Source organism: Callithrix jacchus, chromosome 6 (genome assembly GCF_049354715.1).
Source record: "Callithrix jacchus isolate 240 chromosome 6, calJac240_pri, whole genome shotgun sequence".
NCBI classification, from domain to species: domain Eukaryota; kingdom Metazoa; phylum Chordata; class Mammalia; order Primates; family Cebidae; genus Callithrix; species Callithrix jacchus.
Genome location: NC_133507.1, coordinates 75,170,007 through 75,188,487, shown reverse-complemented (window position 1 = coordinate 75,188,487; position 18,481 = coordinate 75,170,007). Strand labels below are relative to the sequence as shown.

The 18,481-nt window shown below is 36.2% G+C and overlaps 1 protein-coding gene across 4 annotated transcripts in view; it reads left to right on the top strand.

Moving 5' to 3' along the window:
• The window catches only part of KCNJ3 (potassium inwardly rectifying channel subfamily J member 3), a 152,623-nt gene that overhangs the window by 87,047 nt on the left and 47,095 nt on the right, over positions 1–18,481 (top strand). The gene's annotated exons all lie outside the window — the stretch shown is intronic.

Below are 18,481 nucleotides of genomic sequence, written 5' to 3'. Positions count from 1 at the left end.
GAAGAAGAAGAGATTACCAATATTTGTATTTCAACGATCTTAATAAAGTAAGACTTTCATCTTACCCTCACATTTTTTCCACTTCCCTCCAATGTGAGGCCCCAGAATCTGTTCAATGAGAAGAGGGTGGGGCTTGGAGGAAGTGAGGAAGAACACAGGGAAGAATACTGGAGAAAGACAGAAGCCTCGCCCTGCTGTTAGCTGGTGGGATTTGCTGGTCATTCCCGGTCAAGGCAAATGTTAACATTTTGATTGGTTAAGATTGGAGTCTTAGTAGTTTAAAATACAGCACCTAAGAATTGCTTATTAATTAATTTCTGAAAGTCATTAAAGTGCTAAAGTGTATGCCCAAAATTTAATCCAGGGAAGAGGAAGATAAGGGCTCCAAAGGTGATCTTGGAAGTGTTAAAAATAAGTGATCTAAACAATTAAAAGTTTGTTACTCTTTCCTTAAGCCTTCTGAGTCCAGCCTTTCTATAAACTGGTTACATGTGCCTTACATCATTGAATCCTTGTGAGATGTATTCTATTATCATTGTTATTTGAAGAATGTCCATTCAAGAGAGGTTGAAAAACTTGTCTTAGTTCACACAGGTAGTGGATGGCAAGGCCGGATTTGGAAACTAGGCACTGACCCAAAAATCCACCCCTTTATCCAGGATGGATAGATGTGAGAATTGGGTAAAATGGGAGGTAAAATCTCATGGCTGTAGAGAGCAGAAGTAGGCTGGTGGTATAAAAGCTCTGAAATAGATAAAAGATAGGTGAATTAGAACAAGGGTTTGGGAACCAGAGCAAAAAATCAGAGACCAGAAAGCCTTCAGTATTAGTCTATTGGGACAAGACAGATTTTGATACAGCCAAGGTTAGTGATTCAAGCAGAAAATATGCAAAATCTAAGTGGTAAATCAGCAGAATGCTCAATAGAATGTGACAAGTACACTGGCAAACAGAATTCATTTACTCATTCAAGAAAAATATATGAAAAACTCCAGTACAGGCGAGATTTTGTATAAGGCCCAGAGATTGCATTAGTCAGCAAAGCAAATGAGAGATTCTGTCCTCATGTGGCTTCTTCAGGAGGCAAAGTAAAAGTGGGTGTTTTGTCTTTTAACTGCTTTTATATTTCTAGTCCTGTACACATGGCTTCCCAAAAACAAAACAGTTTTCAATTCTGCTGGAAGATAGTCCACTGCTGTCATCTTGTGCTCCAACTTGTCTTCCTGGGTGTTTCAAAATGACAAGGCCCTGACTATTCCTTCACCTGTGCCTTTTCTCAGGATTGTTTAGGCAGCAGGCATTTTTGGAAAGTGAGGCCATGCATCCCAGGAAGGCATCATGTTTGTCTGAGCTATGCTTGATCTCCCCATGGGTAGAACAGAAGCTTGCCTAATGTTTATTATAAAAGTAGTATGCTCCTAAAACTCAGGGCTCCTCTCTAGTGATACTCCCCACTGAATATACGATCTCTACCAAGCTGTTTGGGTTGCCCTGGGGATTTAGGGCTTGGGAAATCAGCACTAACTGATCAACAACTGTGCTGATATTTCTGCTTCTCTCACTCAGGAGTCCTGTGTCTGCTGTCAAAGTCCATGGAGCTTGACAAGCTAATCTGTTAGTTTATAAAGTTGTTGCAGTCTGAATTGTCCTTCTACTAGATCCTCTCCCCATATCACACATATTGAAGTCGGGCAAAATTTCAATGGAGATTATTCAATCAGTCAATCAATCACTAGCAAATCAATCGATCAATAGTACATGATTGTATTCACTGGGAGAATCATTCTCTACTTTGATGATCACCAAGCCCAAAGGCAGAGAGATCTGTGGCCTCACAAAATAGTTGTCCTTGTTTATTGTTTTCTGTTTTCATTATTTGGGTGTTTTTAAATAAATGACTATTCTACCTAAAAATATTTGCTTAGTTTATCATGCTGTCAACCATACTTCAACCCAGCTGGCAAACTGTTTTCTGAACAAAGTTGTCCCATAATTATAAATGGAGACCATGGAGGTAGGAAAAAGATAAATGTTTACCAGAAATCTCTAGGATGAATCTTAAAAAAGATGTCTACAACAGTTTTATTTGAAATGAAAGGCCAGAGTTGTACTAATTAGCACATTGGAAAGTGCTTCTTTACATGGTTTGTTTTATGGGAATTGAATAAATTTAGGCCACAGGCTGGTTTAAGATTTTTTCCCCTCATTATATGGTATAGTTTCTAAGTATTCATATCATGACATTCAAAAGTGAAAGATGTCAAGATTTGAGGAAAATAAGTGAGTTCATGAAAAATGCAAACCTAGATCATAAGGATTGTATTATGTTGGTGAGTTTTTACTGTATTTTTTTTCCCCTCTCTTTGAGGCAATACAGTACCTGCAATCTTCTTTTCTCTGCTTCTCTTTACTCACTGGAAAATATTCACTGATGACAGTAAATCATTTTGAATAATCAAAGGTTACTGCATAAACCCTATCTGGTTTGTGCCTTCTAGGAATATGCTTGTCAATTTATGGTGAAAGCTAGAAACTGCAGGCCTGTAAACAAACAGATGAAAACAGCACCACACTGTATGAGTGATCTTCCTTTTAATATCTTTATTTTTTTAAAAAAAATGTGATTTCCAGGACAATAGTATATTGGAAAAGTGTGATTCCTTGGGCTTACCATGACTACCTGGTCCCCAATCCTTTAAAAGATATTCCTCATCAAATTAAATCTTCTAAAGTGTTATCTAAAGCTGTATCTCTAGCTTAAAACACATACACCTCTAAAATATTAATTTTTCCAAGTATTAGCCACTAGAAGTTTCTGATAAACACACATACACACATAAGCTGGACTGAGGATTAAGTTTTCCTGAGATCGCGGAATAACCGTTAATATGTTTCTCTGTAAGTTCTTCAAGTAGTACAGGGAGCCTGGCATTTAAATATTTGCTGGTTGAATGAATACATGAGTGAGTAGTATCAGAGGGAATGGCTATGGATTAAATATATGTAATTGGATTTAATGCCTCTAGGCACTTGTACTGTAGATTCTGAGCCCAAACATTATGGTATTTTTTTCCCCCTGAAGCAAATGCCTTGCTATTTTCAGGGCTGTTGTGTGTTCACTTTCAGCAATGTAATGTGGAGGTGTCTGGAATCTCCTCAAAGCTAATCTATGAAAAAAGTTTGGTTTTGCTGAATTGGGAGATGACATTTCACATCTGACTAAAATAATCAGATTAATATATTCTATAATTTTATGTCTTGGGTTATTGAGTAAGAATTTCCATTGCTTTCTTATCTGACCAGAAAGCTGGTCCGATAAAGTTGTTTTTGCCAGATAAAAAATGACATGTATTTTGTTGTCATTTCTCTTTGATGTTTTTATTTCCTTTAAGGGAACTAATTTTACGTTAAAACTTCTGTTCTTGTTCAGTATTTCCTTTCAATGTTCTTTAAAAATATCTACCAATGAAAATAATTCACCTTCTTGCAAAATGTTAACATTTTCAATTTTAAGTAGAAGCCACCTTGCCAACAGTGTTATTTCAAAACGTTTGATTTGTCATGATATGTTCAGTCTATTTTTAAGATTTTCCAAATTGAATTTTGAGGTTGGTGCCTGTTCCAAGCTAGAGCAGCATGCAATATGTTGCAGTATGACTGAGTGGAGGAGAGAAAGAGATCCAGGAATAAATATATCTAGAAGAGTGCTCACAGAAAAATTCTCTTTTCATTTCCCAGCAAAGGAGATTAACTTGCCAAATGGCATCTTGCCCTCAAAGTCATGATGAATCTTATTGAACAAGTGTAATAGTTACTTTTGATGAATATTTCCATTTATGTGAAACACAAAATATTGTTGAAGAACAAATGAATTATCTGACTTCTCAGTATTTTCAAAGATAGTTTAGTGCTTAGTCATACTGAGATAGTTATGAACAATGCTGAGTGCATAGTGGGTATTCAATAAATACCAGTGAATAATGAAGTATTGAATATCCTTAAAAGAAGGCCTATTACTCTTCCTATCAAAGAAGTTTCTTTTTTAATACTCAATACTATATGCCAAGCACTGTGTAATTAGACATAAAAATAAGGATAAGACAGCATTCTAGCCATCAGGAAACTCACAGTGAAGTGAGGAATACAGACCTGTAATACTAAAGGGGGAATGCTACACAGAACATTAAGGAACCTTCCTCAAGGAAGTCTGTCCCCTTAGAAACATTTACAAGTATCTTGGAATAATTACATGGAAACTCCACCTTTTTGAATAGTCTACTTTTTGAACAGCCATAGTTTCCTTTTATTTTCTATATGAATGCTGTGTTTTAATTTAGCAAACAAGTATACATTGTTGAACAGCAATATACATATCCCTTGGCACAAATCGATGCTCCTAAGTAAACAATTTTGATTGGGAGAGTGACTCTTTACTAGATTACATTTAGATTTTTAATATTAAAATGTTGATTTCTCTGTCAAGAATCTGTTTCAATTTTAGTTTCTTTCTTCTTACATTTATACCTTAAGGAAATCTATGCTGTTCACTGACCCTCGTGTTACTCCTTAATTGGGTTTTGTTCATAATTATGATGTATTTTCCACGATTTTAGGGGAAAAATCTGTGTTCTATAAAATTGGAGATTTTAAATCAATAATTTGTTGCAATTAACATTGTTTCCACATTTAGTAGAATTTTTAAGTTTTTAGCTTATGAAGGGCATTTTTATTCAATATTCCAGAGTTCATCAAATAGGCTAAAAGTCTTTAATGGTTCATAGTGATTTGGTAGCTTTGTAGTTGAAATAAATCATGAGTTTTTTTATGACATATAGTTGAAAAGCAGGACTTTTTTTGTCATGTAAGAATACCTCCTGCTTTATTTTTGGATTTCTTTGTGAAGTGTTTTCCCTTTTATCCCCTTTCCTGAAGCAGTGCGGAGCCCAAAGCATCATTATAGTGTACGGAAAGAATTGAATTTCTGCTTGGGAAATTGGATTTTGACGAGCTGGAATTCCCCAGTGGAGTATGAATGACAGTAACTCAAACTCTAAGAAAAGGGCATCTTTGGAATATCCTTGTAGAATAATTCACAAAATCCTGAGCCCTAGTTCTATTGTTCTTTTCTTTTTCCTCATTAGATTGCAAGTTTTATTGTGCCTTTTCTCCAGTTATCATGTATATAACCTAGGTGATGGATTAAAATGCAAACTGTAATAAGTGTCTTAACAAGGGTTGGGATGCAGTGCTAAATTCCATAATCTTGTGAGGTTATCTGAGGAATTAAGGTAATTGAAGTCTATAGCTGAGGTACAGTGTCTATTTGTACAATAGAGGGATTCATTCTAGGAATGGCACTGACAAGATGCAGTCAGAAAAGAAGAAATGCCACGATGGGTAGACATTCAAGAGCTTCTGTGGATTTCTGTGGACATAAAATACCCCTTCATAGAAAAATTCAAAATGCATTTTCTTTTTTCTTTTCTTTCTTTCTTTCTTTTTTTTTTTTTTTTTTTTTTTTTGAGATGGAGTTTCGCTCTTCTTACCCAGGCTGGAGTGCAATGACGCAATCTCGGTTCACCACAACCTCCGCCTCCTGGTTTCAGGGAATACTCCTGCCTCAGCCTCCAGAGTAGCTGGGACTACAGGCATGCGCCACCATGCCCAGCTAATTTTTTTGAATTTTTAGTAGAGACGGGGTTTCACCATGTTGACCAGGATGGTCTTGATCTGTGGACCTCCTGATCCACCCGCCTCGGCCTCCCAAAGTGCTGGGATTACAGGCAAAAATGCATTTTCTAATTGGGTTGTCCAGACCCTATTGAAGTATTCCAATTTCCTTTATTGTTTTATCTCAATGATTTCTTGGTTTGATTGACATAATTATTTGCTTTGTATCTTTTAAACACCTGACGGCTAAATGAAGCAATACCTTTTGGACATTACTCAGTTGAGGATCATGGGTCATGTTTTTGTATCAAATGCAGGCAAAGAATTTAGCATTTGAGAAGGCAGTGCCTGTATTTCTCATTAAGGTTTGAGTCACTGAATTCAAATCATGTTTTAAAGGTTTTCTTGTGATAATTATGAAAAAGTATGCCATATAACAGTGTTGAAAGACCTGATGTGGACAACATTTAAAGTAGGTTACCTAGAGTACTAGCTGATTAGCTTGTTAGCAGTATTGCAATTTATTAATTTAAATTTGAAAGAGTGCTTAAGAGTCACAGAATATACTTATTAGAAAAAGTTATTTAATTCAATTTTATCAAATATTATCTTAAGAATAAGAAAATCTTTTTCAAAATATTTGTATCAAAATCAGTGGCTATGGCTGGCCAAGCCAGCCCATTTTTATTCTAGATTCATTGTAGCCCATTCTATTCTAGCATTGCTGGCCTAGAAACCTTAGAATATACGTATTGAGTAATGTCTAGCAAAGGGCACGTCTGTACAAGGTGTAGGAGAAGAAAGAGCCTCGAATTAGATGTTAAGATTACTGGGCTCTAGAAACGCTGTGTCTCTTATTCATGCCATTGGGAATTTACTGATAGACACAATGCACCACCTAATGTGGGTGGTGCTTGGCAAATGTGGGCAGCTGTCACTTTTCTGGTGCTTAAGCATTTTAGTTTCATTCTGTGGAGCATCTTTTGACTTTTCTCAATTGTAAAACTGAGGTATTAATGTGTGGTTGTGTTTCACAAAACTTGATATGAATCTTAAATTAGATAATAGATTTTTTTGGATAAAGATTATAGATTTTTTGGATAAAACCTTTTATTCGATACTATAATACATGTGCAAATATACGCTTAATTATAAAAGTAAAATATGAAATCTGTTTTCTGTTTAAAATATTCAATAAACCAGAACTCTGCAAAATAAAAATGGAAATTCTTTCACTGCAGACCCCACTGTCTATAATTTAGTGTGCCATCTGATGATTTTAGCTGCAGTTATGCATAGAAGCAAACACATTTAGCTTTGATATTGTTGCTGTTTTTAGTGTTATTATTTTATAAAAATGAGATATTTTATGTGTATGAATGTATATTGGTATGATTACATATACATATAAATATATTTATATAAAATTACACGTGCACATATATACTACTGTAACTTGCTTTCTCCCTAGAAGTTAAAGTTACATTGGGCACACTCTTCCTATATGAAATATTTTATGGAATATATAATAATTTATATAACCATTCCCCTTACACTGAACATTCAGATTGTTTCATTTCACTTGTTATTATTATATTATTATCATAAAAGTACTTAACATGAGATATACTCCTAACAGATTGTTAAGGGTGAAATACAGTATTGTGCTATGGGCACAATGTTGTACAGCAGATCTCTAAAGCATATTCATTTTGCATAATTGAAAATTTATACTTATTGGACAGTTCTTCATTTCCTGGTCCTCCCAGGCCCTGGCAACCACCATCAGCACTATTCATAAGAGCCAAAATGTGGAAACAATGTTATATATTTATACACACTACACATACAGAGAGCATTCACATACATTTCACATACCATGTGCATATACACACTACACACACTCTACATGTACACACACCACAAACCCCCATCATTCAAACACAACACACAAACACAGAACACACACACACACACACACGCACGCACACAGTCTGTTCTCTAGCCACAACACTCCTTCCCACTACAACACTGAATGAAAGACATATGGTTACACTTAAAAGATTCCTAGATGAAAGATTCTATACTTCAAATATGTCAAATCTTCCCAAATACGTATAACATTCAATGCAATCTTAATCAAAATCTCAACAGGTTGCTTTTTTTTCTCTGAGAACCTGTGAAGTTTATTCTAAATTCCATCTGGAAGACAAACTGTGCAAGAACAGCCAAGATATTTCTGAAGACAAAGTAGAATATTAAGGGAAGACCAGCCTTCCTTGCTATCAGAACATACAGAAGGTCACATGGATTAACACAGAATGGTTTTGGGTGCTTGGATATATCAGTGACAAAAAATTAAAGTCTGTGAATATTGGAACCTGAGTATAAGATAAGTGAATCATGATAGTCCCTGCAATTTCATTTAATATTTTTAAAAGGTAGTCTGCCCTTCTGTAATGGGCTTATTCCCTTAGCATAATGTTCTCAAGGTTCATCCATCTTGTTGCATATTGCAAAATTACCTTCTTTTAAAAGGCAGAATATGTTGTATGTATACAGCACGTTGTTTTTATCCATTTATCCATTGATAGACGGTTAACATTGTTCCACATCATGGCAGTTCTGAATAGTACTGATGGTGTATTTATAGTGTGTGTGATGTGTATGTACATGCTGCGTGTGTGTGTGTATGCTGTGTAATGTGTGTATGTGGTGTGTAGTGCGTGTGGTGTGTCAGGGGTGTGTAGATGGTGTGTGTGTTGAAGTGAGAGAAAAATGGGGATGAGTACAATAGATGGTAAATCTGTGAGAATTATGTATGTAATTTTATGAATTTAGCAACTCCACAGTAAAAAGAAATAAATGGTAAAATCTTTTTTTCGTTTGCTTGAGATGGAGTCTTGCTCTGTGGCCTAGGCTGGAGTGCAGTGGCATGATCTCGGCTCACTGCAACCTCTTCCTCCCAGGTTCAAATGATTTTCCTACCACAGCCTCCCAGTAGCTGGAATTACAGGCATGCACCACCATGCCTGTATAAGTTTTGTATTTTTAGTGGAGATGGTGTTTCATCACATTGGCCAGGCTGGTCTTAAACTCATGACGACCTCAACCTCCTGAAGTGCTGGGATTACAGGCATGAGACACTGTGTCCAGACAAAAGAATCCAATTTTAAAGCAATGTATGGTAAAATGCTGAGGAAGAAGGAGGGGTGGCTGGGGAGAGGAGTGGGTGGGGAGAGGACGATGGAGAAGATAATGGTCTAATTAAGTTCAAGATATTTCCAAGGCTATGCATGCTAGACACAGCCACCCCTTTTTCTTTTACCTTGGACAGCCCAAAGCCTTAATATATAGCCACTAGAGCTATCTGCAGACTTAGCATACAAGTCTCTCTTCCAATCTACAACTCCAACCATGTTTCAGGTTCTTCTTTAAGTGTAAGTGCTGGAGGCTTGCTATTTCCTTCTGTGTGTGTGCAGCCTGCTCTCCACCCACTTCCTAGGTACTTCACTCGGTAATTTATCACTTGGTAATAAATCGAAGACTTGTTGATAGCCTGATAGGCAACAGTGTTCTCTGTTCTTGGAATATATACCTGAACAGCATTACAAAATGTCCCATCCCTCAAGAAGCTGACATTCTAGTCATAATACATAAGAAATTGTGTAGTTTGTTAGCAGATTGTAAGTGCAAAGGATAAATAAAAGCAGAGCAGAGTGGGATCTGGTTGGAGAGTGAGTTGAAATTTCAAATAGGATAGTGAGGACAGAGCCAAAGACAACATTTGTACCAAGTCTTGAAGGAGGTTGGTGGAGTTATCAGTGCAAATCTCTGGACTCTAACTAAATAGTGATTTCATCACCCTCGATGCTCAAAACAAGACGTATATATTGGTCCATTTGCATGATGTTCGGTCTTTATTGACTTATTTTGATTTATATGTTTGTGCTGTCTTTGCCCCAGCTCTAGAAAGTTTACTATTAATAAGTTTGAATATAGTTTAGGCTGTTCTTGTTTCCTCTGCAGACATTAAAATCCAAGCAAAATGAAGTCAAGTGTTCTGCTTCTTTCAGTTTATACATTCTGTAAAAATGTGGACCTGGGCTGGGCGCGGTGGCTCAAGCCTGTAATCCCAGCATTTTGGAAGGCCGATGCCGGTGGATCACGAGGTCAAGAGATTGAGACCATCCTGGTCAACATGGTGAAACCCCATCTCGACTAAAAATACAAAAAATTAGCTGGGCATGGTGGCGCGTGCCTGTAATCCCAGCTACTCAGGAAGCTGAGGCAGGAGAATTGCCTGAACCCAGGAGGCGGAGGTTGCAGTGAGCCAAGATCCTACCATTGCACTCCAGCTTGGGTAACAAGAGTGAAACTCCGTCTCAAAAAAAAAAAAAAAAAAAGTGGACCCGATTTTAAAGACAAGAGACTTTCAGTTTTGGGCAGTCCTAGGTAAATACTTGCTAAGTGTTTGTGAAACAGAGGAGGAAATGGGGAGATTTGCATTCCATTCTCTTTTGCCCACACCTATCATATTTCTTGTAGCTTTTCTTTTGGTGGCTTTCTTCTTTATTTTCAAAGCACTATGCTTTTCCTTCACATCACCAGTTTTATGTTTTTAATTCAGCTTTTTATTGCCTTCAATATTATTTTTAATAGAGCCTTGGTATTTAGAATGTTTTGCATTTTTTCTTATTTCTGCCAGCCTCTTTATGGCCCATTTTCCTGTTTCATTGATCTTGACACTTTTTGATGACACCAAACAATTGTTTTCAGAAATGCATTTTAAATTCCATTTAAACAATATTTTTCACTGCTGTGTTGTTTTATAGTGTCTTTAGAGGAAGATTCTGCTTGTTGTATAGATAGTATTTTAAGTACAGTATATAAAAGTATAACTGGAGATGGCTATGCAATGCAGAATTCTTGGTTACCACAGTTTCCTATCCCCTGAGCCTCCCATGCAGTCTGACTCCCATGTGACCTGGGGAGACAGCTATTGGTTGTTTAAGCATCTATCTTCCACAGTCTCACTTTTTTTAAAGCCTTGGATATAGCAGGTACAGTGTAGTATTAACCCTGTGTACTCTGGAGCAAGATGCCTGAGTTTAAAACATACTTTTGCCTGAGCGCGGTGGCTCATGTCTATAATCTCAGCACTGTGGGAGGCTGAGGCCGGTGGATCAGGAGGTCAAGAGATGAAGACCATCCTGGCCAACATGGACATGGAGAAACCCCATCTCTACTTAATACAAAAATGAGCTAATTGTGGTGGCACGTGCCTATAGTCCCTCTGGAAGCTGAGGCAAGAGAATCACTTGAACCCAGGAGGCAAAGGTTGCAGTGAGCCGAGATTGCATCACTGAACTCCAGCCTGGCAACAGAATGAGACTCCATCTCAATTACCCCCATTTCCCCCCCTCAAAAAAAAACAGAAACAAAAACACTTTTACAGACCTTTGTCAGCTCCGTGACTCAGGGGAAGCTACTTCCCTTAATTTCTCTGACTTTCTTTTTCTGATTCTACAAAATAGAAATAACCACTGACTTCAGGAGGATTAAATGAGTGAATGCAGTTTAAATATGTAAAAACATGATTAAGAACTCTATGAATGCTAGCATATTTATTCTTAATTTATTTACTATTATTTATAAATCTCATAGTTTTTAGTGAATCGTTTCTGTTTCCCAATCTTTGAAAGAGAACAAATATATCAGTTGTTAGCGTCTGGTACCAGGAAGGAATTGTGTCTAACTACCTCAATTTTTCCAGGCACCTGGAAGACCCCCTTTCTTTCTTATTTTTCTTTTTTTCGTTTTCTCCCAAGTAGCTGAGACTATAGGTGTGTGCCACCACATCCAGCTAACTTTTGTATCTTTAGTAGAGACTGGATTTTGACATGTTGCCCAGGCTGGTCTTGAATTCATGGGCTCAAGTGATTCATCCACATTGGCCTCCCAAAGTGTTGGGATTACAGGCGTGAACCACTGCCACTGGTCTTCCCACTTTCTTATTACACCCAGAATTGAAACAAAACAAAACCATTCAACGTAACTAGCCTAACCCCCATCTCATTTTCTTGGTATTGATGTTGTTTGCATCTGTGGGACTACTGCTTTGGAATTTTCTCCTGCTCTGGCTCTGTGGTTCTAACTGTGGTTCTGAGTCAGGAGTACTGTCTATGTGTTTATATATGTTTGACAAAAGAACCTCCTGCCCGTTACATAAATTTTCTTAGGTTTTTAAGGATTTGGGGGAACTAGTTTTTTTTTTAGACAACTTTTTTCTTACGGGTTACCTGTAATTGCTTGTCTCCTAATTGTTTACAGTGACATAGAATGAGCTGTAACGTTCCATAGATGGGAACATAGGTGTGATCATGTGAAGAAGCATGGTTCCTGTGTCCTGGATTAGGGATCTTAATCAGGATTATGGCTGCCTGACATTAGAGTCCTTGCCATGACTTGGTTGTATTACCTCACAAGTAGTTCATTTCACTTTGCCAGTTTTTATAGCTGTTTATCTTCACTGTGGTTTTGAATAGTGAGCTATAGAGAAGGACTAAAGGAAACCTGAATTTCATGCTTTTAACCATGATTTTATCTTTTAAATATATTGAAATTTTTACTAAAAGATCAACTATGCCCTTGCATGATACGTATTCATGACTACATTTTTCTATAATAAAATAATTTACATTCCCAGTTTCTTCCACATACACAGTAACTCATGGCTATAAAAAATTAATTCTATCTCATTCAGTCTCATAGTTTCATAGATATGTGAAATATATTTATAATACATTGATTAACAGTTTTATAATAAGATCCAAAGCAGTACAGCCATTTTATAAAGTAACTAACTGAAGGTGATACTGATAATTTATTGACTTTTAATTGGCTATTAAAATGAACTACAGATTTCTCTGAGAGCATGGAGGAATTGCCTGTCTGGATTGAGTAAAATAGTTTACAGGTTCTAGATTTTGCATTTAAACTACCAACTTTCTAACAGTAAATTCAATAGTATCTTAACGTCACTGAAACCAACAATGTAACATAATTCCACTATTGGAACTAATGATGAACAGAAAAGAGATTAAGGAAATAGATGAGAAAAATGCTAAATTGTAACTTACTGTTGCTTAAGAATATTTAGATAATCTCCATGGCACAGTGGGAATAAATTTGGGGATTTCTTAAATTCTGCAGATGATATCAATAAAAAGCGAATTAAAATTTATTTTAAATGGATTTTTCATATTCAGAGAATGTATTATTCAAGAATCCAAAAAAGCTACTTATTAGTAGTTTTTATTTCCTATATTTTCTTATAAATCTATGAATGTAAATTGGTATATCATGAAATTAGAATTGAATTAAATGAGCATCTGTCTTAAAAAGTAAGAACTGGAATAATTTAAAAATCACTCTCAAATCTTGGTCTTTTACAAGGTGATTTTTAAATTAAGATAGTTCACACGTATAAACACACAGAAAATAATTGATAAGGATCAGTATATTAATTTATCAAATATTTAGTGGCAATTCCAACTATGTTGGCAAAAGAATATTGATAAATCACACTCTTTCTCATACTTAAGAATCTAGTATAATTAAGCTTAAACTAAATTATTGTGTCTCTAATTATTTCTTCAAATACCTAAGATTCAAATTCTGAGATCTAAAATACATACTTTTACATGATGGTATGTTAAAATTTGTTTTTTTCTCTGACGAAGTTGAAATAAGAATAAAAATAGTTTAATGGAACATCTCATTGACAAGATGCGTACAGAAATAATAATACATTGTGGCATGGCAATGAAATGCAATCAAGATTAATGCTGAATTTGAATTCAAGTTTAATATAAAATGAGTAAGTAATGCTGATTAGGCTGTATGTGAATAAAAATATTCTGAATACAGAGAATTATGACATTTTAAGTATCATTTTTGAACTGGAAAAAATTTTTTAAAAGCATATGAAATTTACACAATTTAATGGTTGTGTTAGTCTTAGAGTATTTTAATGCATTCTAACAAGTTTTTCAAGATTATTTTTTAAAAAGCTTTTATATTTCTAAGAATAATTTCAGTATTTTGAAGGCCATTTCAAACTTTGGAGTCCTGAAATGTTATTGGCTATTATAAAGATATAGCTAATAAAATGATTTAAAAAAAACTTAAATAGATAAAAATAATACTTGTTTCAAAGAGTAGTCTTCAGACAGGAGACATATAATACATGTAAATTAGCACAACTATGTTACATAGGACATCCCCAATGAATGTTAGTAAATGTTGACTCCAAGGGTGCAGGTGTATGAAATGTCCCTAAGGAAATAATGATAAATATTTCAACTTCACAGAAAAGTGCTAGCTTTAGTGAAAAATGACTAAGCTGTTTCTGGTACTGGGTCACTTGATTTCCTTGTCAGTCTCAAACTTTTCTGTTTTCCTCCACTGTCCACATTTGCAAAATTTCTTTATTTCCCAATTGTCTAGAAAATATTTCACATTGTTGTAGTAGGAAGCACTATTCAAGTGAGTAAGAGTGAAGCAGAAGCCATCTATTGTATTCCTGTTGAATTTTCTGCTAAATTTCTCATCAGGTAATAAGAGCTCTGATGAGTAAGTGTCAAGTACTAGGCAAGGTGCTGTTTATATAGCGGCAAACTCTGTAAATTACAGAGTTATCTACATTGTATTGACAGATACTCCAAGACAGCGAGAGTTAAGGAGCTTATCCATGTTTGTACACTAAAAAATAATGGTGCTGATGTTGAAATCTGGGTCAGTATGACCAGAAGCTGTGTTCCTAACTGGAGGAAGTATTTTCCTATATTTGAAATATTCTTAAATATTGTAAACATTAAACAAAAGAGTCTGTAATGAGAATTATATATTATCAGATTTTTATTACATCATTTGACTTGTTCTATATTTCGATATAAAATACATAGGCGCTTCATGTTCCAAATGGATTATATTCCAGAAGTTTATTTCCATATCACATCTTAGAATGTTAGGATAAGAAACAATTTAAAATTATATTTAAACTCTAAGTTGACAAAAAAGGCAAGTGTTTCAGAAGAGAATAAGGAGGTAGGTAAAGAGAGCCTTCTGAGTACATTGAATGAAATCCTTAGAAAAATGAATAGTTTTTCTAAGAAGTAAACTTAGCAATTGGAATATGGTGTGGAAGTGAAAAGTCACAATCTGTAGATTTGTGTTTAGAAGAGGCGAATTTAGTTACTTGTCAAAAAACAGGTTTATTTTATTATTATTTTTTCTTTTGGTACCAGTTGTGACCTAACAGACTAAAGGGAGGGCTAAAGGATGTGGTAGGAATTTGAGGCAAAATATTTTCTTCTTGTGCTGATGAAGTATTGCCATCAGCCTAGGGTAGGCAGACTGCTGAAATTGTATAAGTGCCTTGGTAGGAACAAAAGCTTCAGAGGGAGTAGCATAATGCTGGGCTAAAATGAAGGAGAAATCTTGTGAAATCTGTTTTTTTTTTCTGTTTCAGAAAACATTTCAATAACATTTTGAAATGATCTTAAATTTGCCTTTCTCTCCTTATGGTTAATTATTGAATGGTAGTGCAGGGATAATTTTAAAGTCAACACATCATATGAATTATAGTTTGGAGCAAGGGAGCTAAAAGATTGTATTTTTACTTAGCAAATTTTTGGCATCTAAATTTGTGGAACATTTTAGTTAAAGGGCTATGATAGAAGTATTATTTTAAATTAAAGTGTTTTAAATACCGAATCAAATATGTTTAACAGTTATATGCAAATAATAGATTGTGTGTGTAACATGGACATATTACAATTAAATCACTACTTTAAGAATGCTTATATATCACACAAAGATTAAAATGGATAATGATGAGACTCATCAAATTTACATGAAGTGATTTCCAATTTAGAAAATAGAATTTTAAAAAATATATTTGATGAGTTTAAGCAGAGTTACATAAGACAGATATAGAAATTTAATAAACAAAATGAAAAATATTCTAATGTTCTAATGTTTTACATGAATATGTAGAGAAAATAGACAATAGTCCAAAACATGTCCTGCATTTGTATACTAGTTCAAATCCTAGTCTGTCCACTTTGTAGGTAGTGAGCCTTTTGTTAAATTATAAGAATATATTTCATTCGTATTTTGAAAATGAGTGAGATGCTTAAATAGAATACAGTTATCTCATTCAAAATGTATGCTGTTTCCTCTAGAGAATTGTGAAGGTTCTGAGATTTGATTTTACTCTACTTGCAAGTAAAAAGGCAGCCTTCCTCTGTTACATGAGTGTTAACAGAAGACACCAGATTCTCGGGTCAGAAATGAAGGACATTATTACTCTTGACAGTGAACAGTATGAGCATCAGCATATTTGTATCTGTCCCCTTTGTTTCTTGGGTACCAATGGAGCAATGCAATTGAACCAGACAGATATTACACAAGTAGTGGGTTTGCTTCACAGCTGAGGAAGCCAGGACCAAGGGCCCAGAACTTTTTAAGCCAACATTGTGGCAAATGGCGAATGAGCAGATTCCCTGTCCACCAGGGAGCAAGCAGTTACATGGTTGTCATACTCTGGGACCCATGACGTATTTAGTTGCTTATGTGACTAGCTAGAAAAAACTGCTAAGTATCAAGAGAAAAATAAGCCTTGAAGTCTGGCATACTCAGCAATATCATACTGGATGCTCAGAGACCTGGAAGACTGCCTGTCCTGAAAAAACACACCTTGGCCCTAAATATTCTTAGCTGAACTCAGATTTTCACAATTAGTATGTCACTGTGTAAGGATACTCTCAACATGACTCCATGTTGGTGCAAGATGGCACCAACCTACATTATTCACTTCAACCATGTCTGTCTTCCTCAGGTTTCCAGATTCAGCTAGCTAAGAAAATCCTATAAATTTTAAAATATGCCTTAAAAAGACTGTAACTTTCTCTTTAAGTCCTGCATTGACTTTTCCTCTTGTCCAGAGGAACTAATGGAGGTACATTAGAGTATATTAGATTGCAAAAGTTTCACCTTGGTCTCAAAGAGGGATGCATAGAACAATATTGTTCTCCAGAACTGTCTTGCCTGTGAGTTGAGGTGACATAAATGCCTCTGTTTCCATAATGGTGTCATTGATAACTTCAGCTAAGGTCAGGGACACATTTGCTATCATTATTTGTGATTGAATAGTTTCAATTATAAAGATAACCACCCACAGAGTGCAGAGAAACATTGAGTCATTTCTTTTTCCAGGAAGCTCCTTGAATAGTGGCCTATTCCAGACAGATTTCCACATTCATCTGAGGATGACATGATCGATTAGCAGTGTTTCATTAAACATTTGAAGGGGTCTTATGACCATTCCTTGGGTACAGGTTGCAGCAGGCTTAGGGAGAAGAAAGTTAATGCCTTGTGTTCATAATAGTAGAATAAATAGAACAGTTTGGTGACACACATAGCACCCTTGGAGGGAATGTTCAATTGTTCTTCACTCAATGTATGACCTACATCAGTCAAGGACACGGGTTGTCAATGCCTCTGATGTGACTTCCTGGCTAGGTTGTAAACCCTAAGGCCTCCAACTCAGTTAAGCCATTGTCTTTGGAGGGATAATCTGAACAGCAGTCTGACCTATAATATTTGTCTATACCACCTACCAGGTAACATTCATCTACCCCACGGGATAATCCACTGATACAAGTGGGGATAGAGAGGAGAAGACATCTAGAGGTTATGACAGGTGTTTTGCATTGGAGCTACAGACGCTGGGATTGCCTCTGACTGTTTCTGAATCGACTTCTTGGTAAACTTAGAGACTGGAGATCATCTCATGGCCACCACCATGTGGTGAAGAGTGACAGATCTAGTAGTCGTTTAAATTCCAGCAGGTCACTGTCCTTTGGGAGGGATGCACTAGGAAACTGGGATGTGTTTCTTTGTGACGAAGGCACCAGGGTGGCTCTGAAAGACAAAAAGATTATTGGTGTCTCTCCCTGCTCTCTCTTGGGTTCTAAGGTGTTTCCTCCCCAAGTGTTGGAATTGGTGCTCTTCCTGTACTCGCCCAACATCAGTGTGTCTCATTCTAGTACCCATAAACTCAACTTTTCTTCAATCATAATCTACCTGCACCCAGACCTTGCATCTGGAGTGCCAAATGTAAGAAGGATGAAGGAATTTTTTTTTTTTTTTTGAAACAGTCTCGCTCAGTCGCTCAGGCTGTAGTGCGGTGGCATTATCTCAGTTCACTGCAACCTCTGCCTCCCAGGTTCAAGCAATTCTCCCTGCCTCAGCCTCCCGAATAGCTGGGACTACAGGCACTTGCCACCATGCCCAGCTAATTTTTGTATTTGTAGTAGAGATGAAGTTTCACAATGTTTGCCAGGCTGGTCTTGAACTCCTGACCTCACGTGATCCACCTGCCTCCGCCTCTTAAAGTGCTGGGATTACAGGGGTGAGCCACTATGTCCAGTGGGATAAGGGCATTTTAATAACATGTGTTGAGGTGAATTACACTCCCTACCTTGCCTCATGTGAGCCTTTATCAGGCTCAGGATCAGTGCACTCAGTTGGTGATCACTATCTTTATGACCTGAGAACCATAACAACCCAACAAAACAATTCAGGTGGCTGAACAAGAATTAACTGATAATTCCTTAGACCACCTTTGGTCTGGGTTGCCACCTAGCCTGAGTACCTAGAAGACTGCTTGAGGTTGTTTGTAAGGGCAAAAAAGTAGCATCATCACCAAAAATGCATGGTGGCATCCCCGGTTTAAAAACAG